Source organism: Dipodomys merriami, unplaced genomic scaffold (genome assembly GCF_024711535.1).
Source record: "Dipodomys merriami isolate MVZ:Mamm:240054 unplaced genomic scaffold, mDipMer1.0.p SCAF_45, whole genome shotgun sequence".
In the NCBI taxonomy this organism is placed as follows: Eukaryota; Metazoa; Chordata; class Mammalia; order Rodentia; family Heteromyidae; genus Dipodomys; species Dipodomys merriami.
The window spans coordinates 3,216,988-3,238,011 of NW_027206013.1; the positions used below are offsets into that span (position 1 = coordinate 3,216,988).

The window sequence follows — 21,024 nt, forward strand, 5'->3', positions numbered from 1 at the left end:
GGGGCAGAGCAGGAGTCTCGTGAAGCCGTCACAAGCCCTCTGCCTGCTCCACTCACAGATCATACGACTTACTCCCAGACCAGAGCATCCAGTTCTCTGGAGGAAAGCTGCATTGATTAAATTCTAAATTAAAAGCCATTAATCCAAGGCTGGCCGGAAGCAGCCAGCTCCCTCCCTGTTACAGCTCCAGGCTTTGACCTGGGCTCCTCTGCTTCCTGCCAAGCCCAACAAGCTTTGGACTGTGGGCATATCTGTCTGTTGGGAAGGGCAAGAGCTATTGTGGTGAGCACAATTTTCCAGCTTCTGCTGCCCATAGCACATGCCAGCTGATCTCAATCTCATGGGTCTCACTGGCCTATATCACAGGGGCAGAATTGAAGCCAGAGAGGGTGAGGGACTGCTTACAGTCACACAGCCCCTGTGGCAGAGCCAGTGCAGCCACTGAACAGGAATGGAGAAGCTGTTCCCCTGCTGGCAGGTATCTGGGACTCCTAGGTAGGTGAGAGGCCAGGAGCACCAGCCTGTGGACCACAGATCCACCATCCATTCACAGCTACCCCATCCCAGAGTAGGGGTCTGCCATCCCAGAGCATTGAGTTTGCTTCACAGGGGCAAAGTGAAAACCTGCTTAAGGTTCTGGAAGGGACTCCCATGAAATCTGGAGATTTTGTGCCTGCAAAAGGCCTGATCCAGAAGAAAACAGAGGACAAGCATGTATGGCCCAGCATTCAGAGAGTCAGGTCTGCCCAGGTCCTGGCACAGTGTTGCCCCTGTGGGCCCCAGAATACCAAGGGAACAGGCAGGATGATGGAAGCTTGGCATCTGCAATGACAAGCCAGCACTTTTCCTTGCAGTTTGCTCCCTGGCTGACCAAAGTGTTTGTTTTTCATGGGCAATAAGAAGCAAGCCAAGTATGCAGAACTCAGACCCAGACTCAGAGCTGCAAACAGGGTGCATCCATGAAGCCGCAGAGCCCAGAGCTTGTTGTATGGCTTGATGCCCAGGGTTGCTTGGAGCCTGCTCCCAGCTGGTTCTATGCCAGTATGCTGAGACTGGCCTGTTGGACCCCTTGTTCCTGCACCAACATAGAGCCTGAGCTTAGTGAGGGAAAGGCCCCATGAAGGAATATCACACCCAGTGGATGACACCCACAGAGAGCCAGTTTTGCTGCTCATTGGCCTGGACAGAGCCAGAAATAGTGGCAGAGACCCTGGAGAGGAAGGCCAAGTGCTGGACTTGGAAACACCAGTGCTGCAGAACCAGGGACATGGTGCATCACAGAGGTGAAGAGATGCCATGAGACTGAGCACCATAACAGCTGGAGAAACTAAGAGCCAGTGAAGGCAAGAGGCCAGAATAGGCCTCCACAGCTTCTCTTCATTTCTCCTACACCTGTCACACAAATAAAACTGTCAATGTGACCTTGCAGGGACAATGGTGTGGGCAGAGGAGCTGTTCTTAAGTCAGCCATAGCCTGAAGAGTGAACCAAGTTTCTGTTTGGGAAGGTGACAGCCACCATTGAGAAGAGAGGTTGAGGAACCAGGTACAAACTGGGTCCTCTGGCCACAATGACATACAGGGCCCAGAAGCACAGCAAGGGCACTCAGAATGCCAACACACTAGGCCTTGTGTATGTATGGGTTAAGCCTAGTAGTGGACTCCAGGTAAGTGTGGTGGGGCCTTGCTCCCTGGAGGGTCAGAGTAAATGGCAGCAGCTAAGCCACTCGAGCACTCAGTTGAGTCTTGCATGAAGCACTGGTAGTCTCAACTGAATCTTAGAAGTGAGGGCCAAAGGGGATAGTAGACTGCCCTGAAGGAGGGCAATCAGGTCCTGTCAAACAGCCATTGACTCCATGAGCTCTCTTCCCTCCTTGTACAAAGACTTGGGTCCCTGAATGACCCCTGGTTTTATCCCATTGTGCCTCCTCTTCATCCCCATCCATCAGGACCAGGCCACCGCTGGTTAGAACAGCTTCCCATCCCTGAGCCCCCTTCCCCAAGCATGTTGCAGCTTTGGAGTACAAGAAGACCTACTATGAAAGGGCCTACTAGCTCCAGCTGAAGGCTGGCTGGGGGCCCAGAATTCTGAGGCTGCAGTGAGAAAGTTGCAAATCCCACACTGGCTTTCTACTGCCCAAGTCAGATCATAACAAAATGATCGTGTAGCTCTTGGGTAACCTCTAAAACTGGTCACACTGACTGTGCCCACTAGAGAGCAGAGGCCAGGGTGCTGGGCCCCTGCTCTTTCCCAGGCTGTGTATAACCTATATCTGCCCTTGGGTAGGGCACTGTACTCCTAGACAGAGCAAAGAGAGTCCCCACATGTGCTGGCCTCCTTGGGACTGTACACAGGAGTATGTGTGAACATAAAAGACCCAGGCCAAGCACCCCAAAGAGCAGTTTTCTGGATGGTAACTGAAAATACTGTTTTATATTAAAACAATAAATATGCAATATCATGGAAAGCAAAATACATGAATTTTTAAGATGGACCATGGAGATTTTAAAGACTTTTTTTTCCCAGCTGGGGCTTGGAAAGGACAGTTATTAGATCTTGGGTGGGGGCAAACACCAGGCATAGTTATGCTGGGGCCCAGAGAGTGCCTTGGGGACACATTGGAAAATGCAATGCTACAGGGGCTCATCTGAGCCTGCTCCCCTGATGTGGGAAGGTCAGTACTGCCTGCCAGGCAGATCCCACAAGACCTCACCCAGACCACAGAAACCAGCTTCAGTTTTCCCTCAGAGGGGGCTGCTTCTTACCAAATGTGCCTGATTGATTGATTTAGCAACTCCTGGGCACCCCAGAGTGACTACACACCAGAACTATATGACAACACAAATGCCAGAAAACACCAGAAACTTCAGGAAGGTGTTAGGGAGTGAGATTAAACCCTGAAAATGCAACTGCCAAATTAACATGATAGCATAGTTTTAGCACAACAAACACTGGCTATGAATGCCAAGAGTGTCCACACCCCCACACTCTTACAGAAACCTGCTGGGAAGCGGGTGGCACAAGGGGAGAAACCTGGAAGAAAAAGCCATACAAAGGAGAGTGGAGGAAGAGTAAAGTACAGATGGGCAAGTCAGAGGATGAGAAGACATATGGGTGAATACCAGAATGGGATGATGGGGAGATCGTAGCGGGTAGACAGACAGATGGGCAGATAGGGGATGAAGAAACAGATGGGTGAATGGCAGAAGGCTTGATGGGTGGATGGGATAGTAGATGAATGGATGGATGAGTGGGTAGATTAGTGGGTGAGTTTGAGGGAAGAAAAGAAGGAGTCTGGAAGGTGGAGTCAATGGATGGATAAGAGAATAGGTGTATGCCCAGAAGGATGAAGAGATGGTCATGAGAAAATGATAGGTCAATGGGAGGGTAGAGGGAAGGTGGATTGTTACATGCAAAGGCAGATGAACATATAGCTGGCAGATGGAAAATTAGATGTGGGATGATTGATAGCTGGGTGGGGAGGAGAGATGGATACATGGGTGTAGGAATTGATGGTGAGTTTGCTGGCAGGTGGGTTAATGCCAAACTTTGCCACACTACTGGAAGGAGGAAGCTTTGTGCCCATATCCTCCAGGACTGATATGGTCACACTCATTCTCGTGGAGAGCAAAGGAATCATCAGAAGGATTTGGACGTAGAAGCTGAATCTTTCCCCTGAAACTCAAACCAACATTTGACGTCTTCCTGCTGACCCAGACATTCCTCCTCAGAAGGAGTCCAGCCAAAGCCCTGCTCTGGAAAATCAAATTATGGGGCTGAGTCCAATCAGGGTACAGGAATTGGAGGAATTTCCTAAGGGATAGGCCAGCAGGGGGAAAGGAAGAAGCCTGTGTTGCAAATCATGAGCCCTTGCCAGCCACCTATCAGAAGGGAACTGATAACATTGAGCCTCCTACTTCTTCCTGTGCACACCCTGAAGACTAAGACAAGAAGTAGCTCAGAACTAGTGCAGTCAAAGCCTGTTTTCTGTCTAGGACATTGTAGGAATTGCCTCTGTTCCCTACCCTCAGCCCTGCCAGCACAGGAGACTTGCTGCCTACAGCCTACATGGGTTGGCCAGGCTTTGTGGGGGGCCCTGTCATTTTCATCACCCCTACTGGGGTAAGCCTCAGCTTTGAGCTTCTGGATAAGCTCAAAAGGACAGCACTCTGCCCAGGCTGGGACAAGACAGAGAAAGCCAAATTTGCCAAATGCAAATGGGTGACCAAACAGACAAGTGATATAACCAAAGATAAGATCTCAAACAAGGATTGTGGAAATGTTGATATGCATGCAGACGTGCAGGAAAGACTGAGTCTTGAGGGTTATAGTAAGGTGGGGTGTCCTGGTGTTGGGACTGCTCTATGGCCCGAGTTCTGCACTAAGGGTACACACTCCTGCATTAGGGGTACACGCTCATGATATAATCAGAGTCTATAAAGGGACAACAAGTGACTTTTCCACCAGGTGGTCAGAAAGAGAGGAGGTCAGGGAATTGCATTGATTCTCAGGGGCTAGGGTGGTGGCTGCCACCTAAGAGGGAAGCAGCAGGATTTTCAGGCATCCCAGAAAGAGGTAATCAGATTCAGCCTGAAAATTAGATTTTCCCACAGAAGAAGAAACAAGCCTTGAAGGACCAGACATAGTGGAGGCTGAACAAGGGGAAGGAAAGAGGTACACTCTGAAGTGACCCTCTCTTGCCTCCCGGAGTGCTCACATTGTCACTCAGCAATCTCAATGATCATATAGGGAATGACTCCCATGTGTAGCGGACCCTCTAATAGGGACCCTAGTCCTAGAGCTAGACAGAACCAAGGCCAGATTGGTCAGCAAAGGGGTTTGTGAGTGGGAGATCCAGGGGGCCCTCCTGGGAGGTCCAGGAGGTTAGGGATTGAATCAATGAATGGACACTGCTAGGATCCAGGGCCAGGTTGATTTGGGGATTATACATGGATGGAAAAACCTGGGCATGAGATGGACAAGCAAATTGGGCAGCTGAGCACCCCAGGGAATGTCCCCCTCTGTGGGAGATTGGAGACCCAAGGAACTGCTGCAGGAGCTCTGGGCCCAAGATTTCCCTTCAGGCAGATACCTGTTCTCTGTGTCAGTGGTGGCAACCCAAGCAGGACACTGGTTGCTCTGCCTATAACCCTAGTTATTCAGGAGGCTGAGATCTGAGGATCATGGTTAAATCCAGCCCAGGCAAGAAAGTTTGTGAGATTATCTCCAACTAACCACCAGAAAACTGGAAGTGGCACTGTGGCCTTGAGCGAAAGAACTCAGAGACAGTGCCTAGGCTCCAAGTTCAAGCCCCATGATTGTAAAACAAACAAACTAGTGGCACCCTTCAAGTCTCTGCTGTGCCCTGGGACTTGCCTGTCCATGAAGATAAAGGGACATGGGTGGAGAACTCCAGGCCCCAGGCTGGGAATTCAGGGCAATCCCCCACTGTCCCTTCTGTGCTTGCCTCAGATTCCAACTGCAAATGAAGATGTTGCCTGCAGCCTCAAAGGATGGAACTATGGGTAGTAAAGACCCTTCTGGAGTTGGCAACATTGGCCTAGGGCAATCCCGGGGACCTAGGGCCCCAAAGCTGGAAGCTCCAGACACTAGGGGCTTTGGGAGCTGACAGCACATATGCTGTCTCCTCTCACATGCTGGGTCCACCCACTCCACTACTTACAAAGAAGCCCTTGGGAGGGATTGGCTCCCAATATACCTCACTGAGGGTGGTCAGCCATGGTAATGGCCTGCCTGTGGCTTCCACTGCTTCCTCTGGCAGGCAGATTGCAGGGCGCCCTAGGTGGTTCATCCATCTCAGAGACAGGAGGAATGGTGTGGGTTGGGGAAGGAGTCCAGATCCAGAGCTGAACCCTTTCCCCTGCACTCCCAGATGGGCAGAGGGACCAAGACATTCCTGAGGAGGGGACTGAGGAGGTCTCCCAGACAGGCTCGGACCAATTGCAGACAAACACAGGACACTGGAGTTCTATCCCTAAATACTACTAATGCCTTGATAGCCCCACTAAGGCTCAGCCAGGGACAGATGTCCTGCCAGGCCGAGGGCCATAGCTGGGCAGGTATGGCAGTCATCATGCTGTCCACCAGCCTGTGTTCTGTGCCTTTGGCCTGGAAAGTCTTTTCCCCCTGCAGACGGTGGGCAGACCCTTCTGCCAGCCGCCCCCTACCCCATCTCCATGGCAACACTCTGGCTTTCTAGAGGGACAGAGCCTCTTTGTGATTATACAAAGCCCCTTTGAGGGACAGTGAGAAGTGCAGCCCCTGGAAGTCTGTGGCCAGAGAGCAAGTGAGGCTCCATGGCCCACCCTCCCAGGTTGCAAAGCTGAGAAAGCTGGCAGGTGGGAAATCCTGGTGAATAAGGGTAAAGGTTGGAATCTGGTACCACTTGCCCCAGCTGCCCACAGTCGGAGCACTAGGTGGGGTAAAGCTGGATCAAAACTGGGCAGTGAATCACTGAAGAGGTTGGGAGACTTATTATTTTCTTCCACATCCTTGTGCAAAAAAATATGCTGGGGGGGGAGGAATAATTGTAGAGGTGGGAGAGAAGGGATGGTAGGGAAAAACAACAATGCTCGATAGGAATTGTACTCATTACCTTGCTCCTATAACTGTAACCCCTCTGTATTTTTACAATAAAAAATATACAAAAAACTATGCTTGGTGCCGGCTGCAGGTGGCTCATGCCTGTAATCCTAGCTCCTCAGGAGGCTGAGATCTGAGGATTGAGGTTCAAAGCCAGCCCAGGCAGGAAAGTCTGTGAGACTCTTATCTCCAATTAAACACCAGAAAACTGGAAGTGGTGCTGTGGTTCAAAGTGGTAGTGCACTAGCTTTGAGCTGGAGAACTCAGGGACAGTGCCCAAACCTAGAGTTCAAGCCCCACACCAACCAAAAACTACACACACACACACACACACACACACACACTTGGTGTGGACATTAGGAAAGATCTTACTGTGGGAAGTTTCACATAGGCAACACTGTGCTGGCAAAAGGGTCAGTGCTGGACTGAGGACCTAGTGGGAACTTGGGTGTAAGAAGACCTCAGTGAATAAGCAGGTAGGCACTGGAAGCTTTCAGGTGAGACTGAAGTGTGGCACTGAGTGTGCCTAGAGGAGAGTTCTACCCAAGCATACTATCCTCTCACTTTTCTGGCCTTGGCATCCTCCTTGCTGTGGGAGATCCTGACTTCCATGCCACCTCTGGAGGAATGCAGCCAGTTCATCTGCTGGACCAACAGCCCCACATCAGGCCTGACCAAGAGAGACTCTGACGATAGACTAGCTTGTTTAGGCTGGGGAAACAGAACCCTGAGGACAATGTACACCCTGGATGATGGGCAATGGTAATACAGCACAGACCTCTCTCGGCATGGATCCCTGTCTGTACTCTAACTCCACAGACTAGGAGATAGGGGTGGCAAGCCTCTACCACAGCAAGTCCCCCATCATGGAGCCCTATTCTGCCATGGCTTGAGGGTCCTACCCATCCTGTCTCCTGCTGACCAGGCACTTGGCAGTGCCCATGTGTGCTGGGCGTCCTGCCCTGCCAGGAGGCCCACACCAAGTGACCTCAATTTGACCCACCACAGCTTTGTTAACTAAGCCTCTAGTGGGTGCGAGCAACAGCACGAGGCAGTACTGGCTTGGGGAAAGATCCAGCCCTTTGTGGACAAATGTACATGGTCCTCAACCTGGCAATGCCCCTGAGTCAGCAGGTACCCTTGCAGCACAGAGGAGTACAACTCATCTAGAGCGGCTGTTTTCCCAATAAGTATTCATGTAGTAGTACCGCACCACCAACAGCTCTGGGTGTATAAGACTCTGTGTGTGTGCATGTGCGTGTGTGTGTGTGTGTGCGTGTGCGTGTGCGTGTGCGTGCGTGCGTGTGCGTGCTCACCCAGCCCAGGCCTCCTCAACCCAGGGAAGAAGGGGGCTTAGCAGGATTGTCCATGGTCTCCAAAAGGGGTTCTCTGGAGAGTGAGGTGTGAGAAACTCATACTTCACTTCTACATGGAGCAATAATAAAGAAGGATTCAAGCAGTGAGATTTCCCCTCTCTCACCTTGCCTGCATTTGGCCCATAAGCAAATTTTGCAGAAGGTGTAAAAGTATATGGGAGGTGGAGATATTTGTGACTGGGCTGCCATGGCAGGGATCTGGGACTAAATAGCTGGAGGGAAGAAAACCAGACACAGACAGACAGACAGACAGACAGAGGCACACACACATGTTCTCTATGACACAGGTGGAAGTCTGTTAGGCTGAGGAGGTCAAAGACCACTATATACAATAGCTTCCTGGAGACAGACTGATTTAGGCTGGAGACAAGAAGACTGATAGGCTCTCAGTCTATAAAGCCAAGAGATTATGGATGAGTTGGTTAAAACAAAAAACAAAACAGCACTGCCTCTAACCACCTCCAACCAAAGAGGCCTTCTCAGACTCTCCTCCTCTACACCAGGGTTTGAACACAGAGCCTCCTCATATTTACTTGGTTTTATTGCTCAGCTGCAGTTCTATCACTTGAACCATACCTCTAGCCTGACTTTTTGATGGTTATTTTGGAGACAGAATCTCAAGAACTGCCCAGGCTGGCTTTGAAGAATGATCCTCCAGATCTCAGTCTTCTGTAACTAGGATTATAGGTGTGAGCAATTGGTGCCTGGCAAAAACTGCCCCCACCTCTCTCTGTCCTCTCTCCTCTCCTCTCTCTCCTCCCTTTTTATTTTGCTGGTACCAAGGCTTGAACTCAGGTGCCTCATGCTTGCTTGGCTGATGCTTTATCATGTGAGCCACATCTCCAGCCTATCCCCACCTCTCTCAGAACAAGAATGGTATCACTTTCCCAACCATTGGTCACCAAAAGCCAGGACACAGCTCTGAGAGGTGGGTGCCAGAAAGAAGGCAGAACTGCTATTCCTTGGAAACAGTGACCTGCCCATATGGTTGTCTCAAGACACTCAAGGGAAAGGTGCTCCCCACCACAATGTTTCCTACTCTAGCAAATTAGAGAAGCAAATGGTCCACAACCTTAATCCAGCTAAGAATCAGCCCACCCTGATCTGGGCAAGGACCAAGGCACCAAGGCACCAAGGCAGAGGCCTCCAGAGACCAAGGACATGAATTTCCTTACCCTAGAGTCCCATGTGGCTTTTGGACATCTCTGGCTGCTCCCAAGGTTGTGGGGGGGCTTTCTCCCCAGAATGGGAACTAAGGGTTGCCTCCAGCTCTTAACCCCCTTTCCCTGCTGAGAGCCAACTCAGCTCCAGTGCCCATGGCAACAGGTCCAGACACCACCAACTTCCAGCAAAAGGGAAAAGTCCTGCCTTTTATATGCAAATGAAACAGTGGGAATAGGCCGAGGGCTCTTTAGACTGCACCCAGGACAGACTGCAGTGCCCTTCTCTGACTCCCAACACATATGTACCATGATCGTCTTCTGGAAGCTGGACTTGTGAGTGTTCAACTGTCACAAAGAGGCAGGTATACTGCAGCAGGAGATACTGATAGTCTGAGGATATTCTCAAAGCCAGCCACAAGCACATGTATGCAATGATCCATAATCACACCATACATACATACACACACACACACACACACACACACACACACACACACACACACACACAGATGTCCCCCCAAAAGTCTCCTGACAGACACATAACCGTCTGTATCCACATGGTTTCTGCCTGCCCCATTTGGAATGGCCTAAAAGTCCCAACACATTCTTCAACTAAGAATGGAGAACCAGGGCTCAGTCATTCTTTATACACCTCTGCTGCTCTGCTGGAAAGGCTTCCCTGGCCAAGACCTTTGAGGCTGGGTTCAACTTGTCTCCAGCATCATAATCCTCAAGGAACCCTCAGTTTCAGATCCGTGGGGCTTAACCTCTTGTGGAACAGATGGGGACTGTCAACTAAGCCCTGAGTCTACAAAGCGAACTCATACCTATATGCACTTACTAGCACAGGAGTTAGGAATTATTGGTAAATACCCTCAAAGGTTAAAGGTAGTGTTGATGAGCTGGGAACAGACCACAAAGAAAGGAGGCATCATAAATCATCAGGAGTGCATAGAGCTTGTTGACACAGTAGTAAAACTGATGATGCAGAAAACCAAAACATAGTGGAGAAGAAAAGGCCAAAGCCAGCCAGGTAGTGGTAGCTCACATTGGTAATCCTCTACTAAGGAGGCTGAACTCTGAAAATCAAGGTTCAAAGTCAGCCCACAAAGACAAATCAGAGACATTATTATCCCCAATTAACCAGCAAAAAGGCAGAAGGAGTGGCTCAAGTAGAAGAGCACCAGCATTGAGCAAAAAATCTAAACAAGAACATGAGTTCAAGACCCATTACTGGCACACACACAAAAGCGAATCTAAAATATCCTTTTCAATCTGATAGAAAATGGCAGATGAGCTGGGTGCCAGGGGGTCACATCTGTAATCCTAGCTACTCAAGAGACAGTTGAAGCCAGCCCAGGCAGAAAAGTCCATGAGCCTCTCCAACTGACCACTAGAAAACTGGAAGTGGTGCTGTGTTTCAAAGTGGTAGAATGCTAGCCTTCAGTAATAGGGCTTTGGGACAGTGCCCAGCCCCTGAGTTCAAGCCCCATGACACACAGGACACATTCTCTCTCTCTCTCTCTCTCTCTCTCTCTCTCTCTCTCTCTCTCTCTCTCTCTCTCTCTCTCTCTCTCATACACACAGAAGAGTGGCGCTGTGCTCAAGTGGTAGAGCACTAGCTTTGAGCACAGAAAGGCTCAGGGACAGAGCCCAGGCCCCTGAGTTCAAGCCCCATGATCAGGAGAGAGAGAGAGAGGAGAGAGAGAGAGGAGGGAGGGAGGGAGAGAGGGAGGGAAAGGAAAGGATAGGAAAGGGAAAGAGAGAAAGAAAGAAAAGAGAAGAGAAGAAAAGAAAGAAAATGGCTGATGACAAAAGGCAGGAGACACTATAGATAGGAATTCCCACAGTGAACATGAGCAGACCAGATTTTCTCAAACATAAGAAGATACTGCTGTCAATTATATTAACATGATAAACTTCTAGGGAGACTGTGTTCATTGAGGCTGGAAACTTAGTTGGGGTGAATTTTCTATATAGAAAGAAGCCGTATTCCTTCCTTCCGTCTGTCCTTCCTTCCTTCCTTCCTTCCTTCCTTCCTTCCTTCCTTCCTTCCTTCCTTCCTTCCTTTTCCTTCCTCCCTCCCTCCCTCCCTCTCTCTCTCCTCTCTCTCTCTTTCTGTCTCTGTCTCTCTCTCTCTCTTACTTGCTTGCTTTCTGCCAGTCCTGGGGCTTGAACTCAGGACCTGGGCACTGTCCCTGACTCTGTGCTCAAGGCTAGTGCTCTACCACTTGAGCCACAGCACCACTTCTGACATTCTCTGTTTATGTGGTACTGGGGAATCAAACCCAGGACTTCATGCATGCTATGCAAGCATTCTACCACTAAGCCACATTTCTAGCCCTTCATCCACTTCTGTTGCTAGTAATTCAGTAACACAGACTGGTTAAGTTACAGAGAAGAGGGTTCTCTTGGCTTGTGGTTCTGATCCAAGGTAAAAGGGCTCAATGTGATGATGGCCTTATTAGCAGGAACCAGGGAAGCACAGGGTATCACATAGCCAGAGATACCATAAGAGAGCTAGTCAAAGTGGCTTTTATGGCAAACCCACACTCCAGAATAGTAATTAACCCATTAATTTTTGTGTGTATGTGTGCATACACACATGCTTACCAGTACAACTTGGGTCCTCATACTTTTGCTTAGCTTTTTTTTTTTTTTTTTTGCACAAGACTGGTGCTGTTACACTTAAGCCACATCCCCACTTTGGTTTTTTGCTGGTTAGTTAGAGATAAGAGTCTCACAGACTTTTCTGCCCGGTCTGGCTTTGAACCTCATCCTCTAGGTCTTAACCTCCTAAGCAGTTAGGATTACAGGCATGAGCCACCACATCAGACCTAAACTAATCTAGCTCTGAAATTCCCTAAGGAAACAATACGGCAAGTAAACTCTAGATTTTCAGCATCACTATTCTGCCACTTCCTTAGTCAATGCCTTTCCCTTGGTGGCAGTGAACACAAATCTCATTAGGAGTCCTGGACTCCAATGAAGCAGTTTTGCTCTAAGAACCAATAGAAAAGGAAAAACTCCAGGGTGTGTGAGGCCTCAGAGATCCTGCTTGTGCTATAGTTTTTAAATCAGAGTGGCCACCACCAAGAGGTTGTGAGTAGCCCACAGCTTAGGCATGTAGGCAACATTCCTGGAGGGAACAATGGCTGCTGCCAAGTGGAACTGATTTTCCCAGCAAGGCCTTGCGACTCTGAATGCATCCAGACAGCTTCTGTTGTCTGCAACAGGCCTCTGGCAAGTGCCTGTGGGGAGCAATTTTATTATCTTGGGAAATTGTAGATCTGTGGTCTAAGGATCACAACAGATGAGATATGACTCCAGAAACAAAAAATAAGGTCTAACCAAGCCAAACAACAAAGAAAAAAAAAGACTATGCTTGTTTGGGTATGATTCTTCCTAGTCTTTTAGTATTTAGTATTAAAAACTGGTAAGAGAATTATATACCAACAAAATGAACAGCCCAAATGAAACACATCAATTCCTAGAAACACAATACTGAGCCACAGAAAAATTTGACAAATACAAAAATTTGTAGAGTAGTTCTTTCTTTTTTGGGGGAGGAAGGGTCCGGTCATAGGGCCCGAACTTTGAGCCTTGGCGCTGTCCCTCAGCTCTTCAGCTCAAGACTAGCACTCTACCACTTGAGCCACAGCGCCACTTCCAGCTTTTTTCTTTTTGCTTATGTGGTGCTGAGGAATCGAATCCAGGACCTTATGCATGCAAGGCAAGCGCTCTACCACTGAGCCACCTTCCCAGCCCAAGTAGTTCTTTCTTATCAATGGAAATACATTGTAAACACATAATCCCTCTCTTCAAAACTGCACAATAACAAATCTAATATAGTGTCTGGGAAGGTGGCTCAGTGGTAGAATGCTTGCCTTGCATGCATAGGGCCCTAGGTTCAATTCCTCAGCACCACATTAGCAGAAAAATCCAGAACTGGTGCTGTAGTTCAAATGGTAGAGTACTAGACTTGAGCTAAAGAGCTGAGGGATAGCACCCAGGCCCAGAGTTCAGGCCCCATGACTAACAAAAAATAAACAAAAAAATCTAATATATACTTTCCAATACGTACATACCTATAATAAAATTTACTCATAAAATAGGCTGAGAGGGCTGGGAATGTGACTTAGTGGTAGAGTGTTTGCCTAGTATGAATAAAGCCCTGGGTTCAATTCCTCAGAATATTAGCCTTGAGCATAAGAAGCTCAGGGATGGTGCCCAGGTCCTGAGTTCAAGCCCCAGAACAGCAGCAGCAGCAGGAGGAGGAGGAAGAGGAGGAGGAGGAGGAGGAGGAGGAGGAGGAGGAGGAGGAGGAGGAGGAGGAGGAGGAGGAGGAGGAGGAGGAGGAGGAAGAGGAGGAGGAAGAAGAGGAAGAAGAAGAAGAAGAAGAGGAGGAAGAAGAAGAGGAAGAAGAGGAAGAGGAGGAAGAAGAAGAGGAAGAAGAGGAAGAAGAAGAAGAAGAGGAAGAAGAAGGAGGAGGAGGAGGAGGAGGAGGAGGAGGAGGAGGAGGAGGAGGAGGAGGAGGAAGAAGAGGAGGAGGAGGAGGAGGAGGAGGAGGAGGAGGAGGAAGAAGAGGAAGAAGAAGAAGAAGAGGAAGAAGAAGAAGAAGAGGAAGAGGAAGAAGAAGAGGAAGAAGAAGAAGAAGAAGAAGAGGAGGAAGAAGAAGAAGAAGGAGAAGAGGAGGAGGAGGAGGAGGAGGAGGAGGAGGAGGAGGAGGAGGAGGAAGAAATAGGCTGAGAAAGTGAGGAGGAGGAGGAGGAGGAGGAGGAAGAAATAGGCTGAGAAAGTACAGTCATGGATAACTATAATTATACTTTAATAAAAGTTATAAGAGCCAGGCACTGGTGGCTCAGACCTATAATGCTCATTACTCAGATTGAGATTTAAGGATCAAAGCTTGACGCCAGCCTGGGCAGAAAAATCCAAGAGATTTTTTTATTTTTACTTTTGGTCAGTCATGCGGCTTGAACTCTGGGCCTGGGCGCTGTCCCTGAGCTCTTCAGCTCAAGGGAAGCACTCTACCACTTGAGCCACTGCACCACTTCCAGTTTTCTGGTGGTTTATTTATTATTATTTTTTTTTGGGGGGGGGGTCCGGTCATGGGGCCTGAACTCTGGGCCTGGGTGCTGTACCTCAGCTCTTCAGCTCAAGGCTAGTACTCTACCACTTGAGCCACAGCACTACTTGTGGCTTTTTCTGCTTATGTGGTGCTGAGGAATCAAACCCAGGGCCTCATGCATGCAAGGCAAGTGCTCTACCACTGAGCCACCTTCCCAGCCCCTCTGGTGGTTAATTGTAGATAAGAAAGAGTCTCATGGACTTTCCTGTCAGGGCTTGTTTTGAACTGTGATCCTCAGATCTCAGCCTCTTGAGTAGCTAGGATTACAGGCATGAGCTACCAGCACCCAGCTTCCATGAGGTCTTTTTTTTTTTTTTTTTTTTGCCAGTCCTGAGGCTTGAACTCAGGACCTTGTACTGTCCCTGAGCTTCTTTTGCTCAAGGCTAACACTCTAAGATCACTTGAGCCACAGCACCATTTCTGGCATTTTTTTTGTTTTGTTTCATTTTGTTTTGTTTATGTGGTACTGAAGAATCAAACTCAAGGCTTCACGCATGCTAGACAAGCACTTTACCACTAAGCCATATTCCCAGCCCCATGAGATTTTTTTTTTAATTAATCTTTTTTGTTGGTCCTGGGCTTGACTTCAGAGCCTAGGCACTGTCTCTTAGCTCTTTTGCTCAAGGGTAACACTCTACCACTTTAAGCCACAGTGCCACTTCCCGTTTTTGAGTGATTAATTGGAGATAAAAAGTCTCCTGGGGACTTCCTTGGCTTCAAACTGCAATCCTCAGATCTCAGCCTTATGAGTAGCTAGGATTATAGGTGTGAGCCTCCAGTGGCCAGCCCAGCCCACAAGACCCTTTCTTCCCCCCATAATTTTTTTAAATTGAATTTAATTGTAAAGGTGATGTTACAGAACAGTTATAGTTACTTAAGGTAATGAGTACATTTCTTGTCAATCAGTGTTACTCCCTCCCTAATTTTCTTCCACTTTCCCTCCCCCTGACTCCCTCCCTCTCAAGTTGTAAAGTTTATTTCCAACGTAGTGTCTTGTGAGTATCACTATTGCATTGGTTCATCCTTTGTCCTTTGTCTCACCATTTTGTTATTCCCCTTCCCTTCCCCAAATCAGATACACATATATACAAGACACAAAATCAAAAACAGTGACAACAGGAGATAAACCAAAGGGGGGGAAAGCAAAAGAAAAAAGAAATAACTTTACACAGTATATTAAAAACAAAAACAACAACAAAAAGACCTCTTGTTTCCATATCTTGGAGTCCATTTCAATTAGCATCATCTTTTTTTTTTTGGGGGGGGGGGTCCGGTCATGGGGCCTGAACTCTGGGCCTGGGCACTGGCCCTCAGCTCTTCAGCTCAAGGCTAGCGCTCTACCACTGGAGCCACAGTGCCACTTCTGGCTTTTTCTGCTTATGTGGTTCTGAGGAATCGAACCCAGGGCCTCAGGCATGCAAGGCAACCACTCTACCACTGAGCCACATTCCCAGCCCCCAATTAGCATCATCTTATAGGGTCATATGTACATAGCTATCGGACCTATTGTGATCCTCTGCTAGGACTATTCTTGATATATAATTCTTACAAATGAGGGAAACCATGGAGGCTATGTTTCTCTGGTTCTGGCTTACTTCACTTAATATGATATTTTCTAAGTTTTTCCATTTCCTTACAAATGGGGCAATGTCATTCTTTCTGATGGAAGTATAGAATTCCATTATGTAGCCGGGCATTGGAGGCTCACACCTGTAATCCTAGCTACTCAGGAGGCTGAGATCTGAAGATTGTTGTTCAAAACCAGCCAGAGCAAGAAAGTCCCCATGAGACTTTTCTCTCCAATTAACCACTCAAAAACTGGAAGTGAGCCGGGCGCTGGTGGCTCACGCCTATAATCCTAGCTACTCAGGAGGCTGAGATCTGAGGATCGCGGTTCAAAGCCAGCCCGGGCAGGAGAGACCGTGAGACTCCTATCTCCAATAAACCACCAGAAAACCGGAAGCGGCGCTGTAGCTCAAGTGGTAGAGCGCTCGCCTTGAGCTGAAGAGCTGAGGGACAGCGCCCAGGCCCAGAGTTCAAGCCCCACGGCCGACAAAAAAAAAAAAAAAAAAAAAAACTGGAAGTGGTGCTGTGGCTCAAGTGGTACAGTGCTAGCCTTGAACACAAAGAGGTTCAGGAACAGCCCCCAGGCCCTGAGTTCAAGCCCCACAACCAACAATAACAAAAAAAAATTATATTGTGTATATATACCACATTTTCTTGATCCACTCATCTACTGAGGGGCATCTGGGTTGTATCCACATTTTATTTTATTTTATTTATTTTGGGTCCAGTCGTGGGGCCTGAACTCTGGGCCTGGGCACTGTCCCTCAGCTCTTCAGCTCAAGGCTAGCGCTCTACCACTTGAGACACAGCGCCACTTCCGGCTTTTTTCTTTTTGCTTATGTGGTGCTGGGGAATCGAACCTAGGGCCTCATGCATGCAAGGCAAGCGCTCTACCACTGAGCCACCTTCCCAGCCCGTTTCCACATTTTAGTTATGGTAAATAATGTTGCAACAAACATACTTGTGCTGATAGCTTTAGTGTAGCCTTGTTTATAATCATTTAGGTAAGTGCCGAGGAGTGGAATTGCTTATGGTTATCTCCAATTAACCACCAGAAAGCTGGAAGTAGAGCTGTGGCTCAAGAGAGTGAGCTCTAATCTTGACAGAGATAGTGCTCAGGCTCTAAGTTCAAGCCCTAGGATAGACATAAAAAATGTTATAAGGAAGCTGGGCACTGGTGGCTCACGCCTGTAATCCTAGCTACTCAGGAGGCTGAGATCTGAGGATCGCGGTTCAAAGCCAGCCCGGGCAGGAGAGACCGTGAGACTCCTATCTCCAATAAACCACCAGAAAACCGGAAGTGGCGCTGTAGCTCAAGTGGTAGAGTGCTCGCCTTGAGCTGAAGCGCTGAGGGACAGCGCCCAGGCCCAGAGTTCAAGTCGCACAACCGACAAAAAAAAAAAAAAAAATGTTATAAGGGGCTAGGAAGGTGGCTCAGTGGTAGAGCGCTTGCCTTCCATGCATAAGGCCCTGGGTTCGATTCCTTAGCACCACATAAGCAAAAAGAAAAAAAAAGACGGAAGTGGCACTATAGCTCAAGTGGTAGAGTGCTAGTCTTGAGCTGAAGAGCTGAGGGACAGCACCCAGGCCCAGAGTTCAGGCCCCACGACCGGACCCCCCCCCAAAAAAAAAATGTTGTAAGAATATAATGTATCACCAGGCCAGTGGCTCACACCTGTAATCCTAGCTGCTCAGGAGGCTGAAATCTGAGGATAACAGTTCAAAACCAGCCCAGACTGGAAAGTCCGTGAGACTCTTATCTCCGATTAACCACCAGAAAACTGGAAGTAGCACTGTGGCTCAAGTGGTAAAGTGCTAGCCTTGAGCTGAAGAACTCAGGGCCAGCACCCAGGCCCAGAGTTCAAGACCTATGATGCACAAAAATAAAAACAAAAAAGCAAAAAACCACCAAAACTTCCCAACAAGCTGGGCACTGGTGGCTCATACCTATAATCCTAACCACTTAGGATGCTGAAATTTGAGGATTAAAGTTTAAAGCCAGCTCTAGGACACTAATCTGAGGAAGTCTTATCTCCAATTTACCAGCAAAAAAGTCAAAAGTGGAGGCATGTCTAAAGTGGTAGAGCAACAGCCTTGAGAGAAAAAGCTGAGACTGAGACTAAGAGATAGCACCCAGGCCCTGAGTTCAAGCCCCAGTACCAGCAAATACACACACACACACATACACACACACACACATAGACACACACACTTGTGCAAAACAACAACAAAAAGTGAACTATATCAAAATTTGAAGTGTCTGTTCATGCTGCTAGGGGTGTAGATCAAGCGATAGAGCACTTGCTTAGCACGTACAAGGACCTAGCTTCAAACCCCAGTACTACAAAAAAAAAAAAAAAAAGCCAGGCTGGTGGCTCACACCTGTATTCCTAGATACTCAGGAGGCTGAGATCTGAGGATCACGGTTCAAAGCCAGCTCCAGCAGGAAAGTCTGTGAGACTCTTATCTCTAATTAACCACCAGAAAACTGGAAGTGGCCCTGTGGCTCAAGTGGTAGAGCACTTGCCATGAGCTGAAGAACTGAGGAACAGCACCCAGGCCCAGAGTTCAAGCCCCATGGCTGACAAAAACAAAAAAGTCTGTTCATCAAAGATACCAAAAACAGAGTTAAAAGACAATCCACACAATGGAATAAAAGATTTGTAAATCATATACCTGATAAGGGAATAATACCCAAAATATTATTAAAAGAACCCCTAGAATTTAAGATACACACACACACACACACACACACACACACACACACACACACACACACACACACACACACTGTTATGCACTCAGTTCTGCCCAGTTAAAATTGGGCAAAGAGCTGAATGGATATTTCTCTGAAGATACGCAAATAGCCAACACATGAAATGATATTTCTAGTCATTAGAGGCAGATCAAGTAAAAAAAAAGCAGAATGAATTATCTTCTTAAGTCCATTAGGATGGATATTATCAAAAACATATATGCAACCAGAAGCCAGTGTCTCATATCTGTAATCCTAGATACTCAGGAGACTGAGATCTGAGAATCATGGTTTGAAGCCAGTTCAGGCAGGGAAATATGTGAGACTCTTATCTCTAATTAACCAGTAAAAAGCCAAAAGTGGGAGTATGGATGAAGTGGTAGAACACAAGCATTGAGTGAAAAAGCTAAACAGAGCAAAAGCCCTGAGTTCAAGACCTCGGCCAAGGTGCACATACATATGCACACACACACACACACACACACACACACACACACACACACACACACACACACACACACACACACACACACACACACACACACACACACACACACACACACACACACACACACACCAGCAAAAAGTCATGGTGGAAGTGGAGCTCAAGTGCACAGTGCCAGTTAAGAAGCAAGGCAAGCAAAAGCAAGACCCTAAGTTCAAGCTCAAGTACAGGCAAGATTTTTTTTTTTTTTGCCAGTCCTGGGGCTTGAACTCAGGACCTTGTCACTGTCCCTGAGCTTCTTTTGCTCAAGGCTAGCACACTACCACTTGAGCCACAGCACTACTTCTGACTTTTTCTGTTTATGTGGTGCTGAGGAATTGAACCCTGCGCTTCATGCATGCTAAGCAAGCACTCTACCACTAAAGCACATTCCCATTCCTTACAGCCAAAAATTTAAATTTTTGTACAATAAATATGAGAATAAGATGGACTTATGTTACTTATATACCACACATTAAAATGCATAGCCGGGTACCGGTGGCTCACACCTGTAATCCTAGTTACTCAGGAGGCTGAGATCTGAGGATCGCAGTTCAAAGCCAGCCCAGGCAGGGAAGTCCATGAGACTCTTATCTCCAAATAACCACCAGAAACCCAGAAGTGGCACTGTGGCTAAAGTGGTAGAGTGTTAGCCTTAAGCTGAAGAGCTGAGGGACAACACCCAAGTCCAGAGTTCAAAGTTCAAGCTCTATGACAAATAATAACAATAACAATAATGGAAGAGGCACTGTGGCTCAAGTGGTAGAGCAGTGTCTTGAATTGAAGAGCTCAGGGATAGTGCCCAACCCCAGAGTTCAAGACCCACAACCGACAATAAAATAAAATGCACAAATTGTCAGGTGTCCCTGGCTCACCATATAATCCTAGCTAGCTACTCAGGAGGCTGAGATTTAAGGATCACAGTTCAAAGCCAGCCTGGGCAGGAAAGTCCATGAGACTCTTATTCCAATTAACCAAAAAGTTGGAAATGGTGCTGCAGCCCAAAACGGTAAAACACTAAGCTTGAGCACAAAAGCCCAGGACCCCCCCCCACACACACATGCACACACGTACACACGCACACACAATGTACAAATTATCTGAATATAATGGCAAATTCCTGTAGCCCAGCTATTTGGGATGCTGAAGCAGGACGATTACTTAAGCCCAGGAAACTTCAGGCCAACTTGGGTAACATAACAAGATCCCATTGTGGATAGGGGGGAGCCCAGTGTCAGTGGCTCATAATTATAATCCTACTCAGTATGATGAGAGATGAGAATTGCTTATTTATTTATTTATTTTGCAGGTACTGGGGCTTGAACTCAAGGCCTGGGTGCAGTCCCTGAGCTTCTTTTCCCCAAGACTAGCACTCTACTACTTGAGCCACAGAGCCACTTCCAGCTTTTTCTTTTTTTTTTTTTTGTCACTCGTGGGGCTTGAACTCTGGGCCTGAGTGCTGTCCCTCAGCTCTTCAGCTCAAGGCTAGCACTCTACCACTTGAGCTACAGAACCACTACCGGTTTTCTGGTGGTTTACTGGAGATAAGAATTTCCTGGACTTTCCTGCCCAAGCTGGCTTTGACAGCGATCCTCAGATCTCAACCTCCTGAGTAGCTAGGATTACAGGCGTGAGTAACTGGTGCTCGGCACTTCCAGCTTTTTCTGAATGGTTTATTGGAGATAAGAGTCTTACGGACTTTACTGTCTGGGCTGGCTTCAAACTGTGATCCTCAGATCTCAGCCAACCAAGTAGCTATGATTATAGGTATGAGCCAACAGCACCCAAGACAAATTGCTTTTTGGAGTCGGCCTAGGTAGACAAATCTGAGAGAGACTCTTACTTCCAAATAACCAGCAAAAAGCCAATAGTAAGAATATGGCTCACACCTGTAGTCCTAGCTACTCAAAAGACAGTGATCTGAGGACTGCAATTTCAATCCAACAC

At 47.8% G+C, this 21,024-nt stretch overlaps 1 protein-coding gene across 4 annotated transcripts in view; it reads right to left on the minus strand.

Annotated features, from left to right (window-relative positions):
* Window positions 1-21,024, minus strand: part of Arvcf (ARVCF delta catenin family member) — a 57,993-nt gene that overhangs the window by 21,461 nt on the left and 15,508 nt on the right. The gene's annotated exons all lie outside the window — the stretch shown is intronic.